The sequence below is a fragment of the Humulus lupulus genome, chromosome 7 (genome assembly GCF_963169125.1).
Source record: "Humulus lupulus chromosome 7, drHumLupu1.1, whole genome shotgun sequence".
NCBI classification, from domain to species: domain Eukaryota; kingdom Viridiplantae; phylum Streptophyta; class Magnoliopsida; order Rosales; family Cannabaceae; genus Humulus; species Humulus lupulus.
In genome coordinates this window covers 136,336,792-136,339,122 of record NC_084799.1, presented here as the reverse complement: position 1 = coordinate 136,339,122, position 2,331 = coordinate 136,336,792, and positions in this window count along the sequence as shown.

The window sequence follows — 2,331 nt, the reverse complement described above, 5'->3', positions numbered from 1 at the left end:
AAGGTAAGGCTCTTGGATCCTTAGCGCGAGGCGCCCGGAGCATCTCAAGGCCACCCCCGAACATAGGAGATAGGTGTGCAAAACAGTCCTAGGGGCTTGAGACGACGTGGCCTCGCTAGAGGCCTGGGTGTGCGAGGCGAGCTGCATCCCTTGCAAGGCCCCCTTTAGGATGTGGCTATGGCTGTGGCGAGGGTGTCCTCCGCGAGGCTCCCAAGGACGCACGCCTCGCAAGGCATGGAATGCTCGGGGCGCGGAATCGAAGGCACGCGGGGTGTGCGCATGCAAGGCCATGGCGCGGGGCACGCGAGGCCGAGGGCGCACGGGGCGGGGGGGCATGCCGTGCAGGGCATGTGAGGCCGAGGGCGCACGATTGCGGGGCCGTTCCGCGTGTCACGGGCCACCAACTTCGATACTTGAATGGGCGGAACGTGCGGCACTTGTTAGCACTTTTCACTAGCAAGTCAGCCTAGAATTCACACCTGCGGCAAGCAAACTCAATGGTTAGCCACGTTACAAGTCTCACACAAGTAAGGGAAATTATGAAGCGGGAGCAAACACGAGGCAAGCTATCCAGAGGCAACATCCCACACCACAATCAGAGACAACAACACATTCAAGTGGCACGCAATGGCCCAACGAGGTAACAAACAAGCAACACATAGACTATGAAGAATGCATACACAAAGGGACATAGCAAAGCATCATTTTATTCATATAAGGCCTTGATAGGGCAAGGGAGTACACAGCTTAAGCCCCTATCTGCTGGTGGCCATGGTGCTTCCTTAAGTCACCAGGTCACCCCCCCCTAAGGAGCATTCTAAGCAAATGAAGTCTTCCCAGGAACATATATGATTTTTGTCTGGGAGACATATGTATAATTACAAAAGTGCCATTCCCTACCCCTGAGGTTACTTGGTGCAAGACTTGACTAATGATCAAGCACCAAGGCATGCTCATACATACAAAATGGCCCCCTGGAGATGTACCATGACGCAGCACGTCACACTCTCCCCCACTTAAATCTTCGGCGTCCTCGACGAACTTGCCCCATGCTGATCTTCAATCTTCTGCGTATGCTTGTGCAAGTCCTCCGCCCTTTCCCAGCAAATTTCTTCATCTCCGAGCCCTTTCCACTTCACCAGAAACTCTTTCTTCTTATTTCTGTCCATGACCACGGTCCTCTCTGCTAGGATTTCTTCAGGTTGTCTGCTGCTTCGTGGCTTGACGCTGACTCCTTCTCTGGTAGACTGGTTGCGCGCTGGCTCTTCAGGATCTTCATGATACGGTTTGAGGTTGCTGACGTGCAAGACCGGGTGTATCTTCATCCATTCTGGTAAGCTGACTTTGTAGGAGGTCAGGCCCACTTTCGAGATGACTGGAACAGGACCTTCGTATTTGCGGACGAGTCTGATGTCCTTATTCCCTCAGAATCTCAGTTGTTCGGGCCTCAGCTTGATCATCACTAAGTCGCCTGCTTTGAACTCCAGCGGTCGTCTCTTCTGATCTGCCCATTTTTTCATTCTCTTTGATGCCTTCTCCAGGTAGGCTCGAGCAATCTCGGTGGTTTTCTTCCAGTCTTTCGTGAAATTGAAGGCTCTCAGATTTCTTCCGCGATACTCATCCACTGTGTGGGGTAACAGCGGTTGCTGACCGTTAACAACTTCAAAAGCGCTCTTGTTCGATGAAGAACTCTTCTGAGAGTTGAAACAAAATTGAGCTACATCTAGTAGTTGTGGCCAATTATTTTGGTTAGCACTGACGAAGTGCCGCAAATACTCTTCTAGCATCCCATTGAATCTTTCAGTTTGTCCATCAGTTTGAGGATGGTAGCTCGAGGAAATATTTAGTTGTGACCCCAAAAGGTTGAATAACTCCGACCAAAAGGTCCCTGTGAATCTCCCATCACGGTCACTAACTATATTTTGGGGTACTCCCCAATACTTAACTACATACTTGAAGAAAAGTCTCGCTGTCTCTTCTGCCGAGCAATATTTTGACACCGGTATGAAGGTTGCATACTTTGAAAATCTGTCCACGATCACTAAGATCGCACTCAAGTCTCCCGTCTTCGGTAAACTAGTAATGAAGTCAAGCGACACACTCTCCCATGGTCGGCTTGGGACTAACAAAGGTTCTAACAACCCTGGCGTCTTGTGTCTCTCCACTTTGTCTTGCTGGCAGGTGAGACAAGTTTTGGTATACTCCACGATATCATCGCGCATTTGTGGCCAGTAGTACCCCTGCTTCAACAAGGCATGGGTTCTCTGCCACCCTGGATGACCCGCCCACAAGGTGTCGTGACACTCACTCATTAGTGTCCTCCGCAAATCT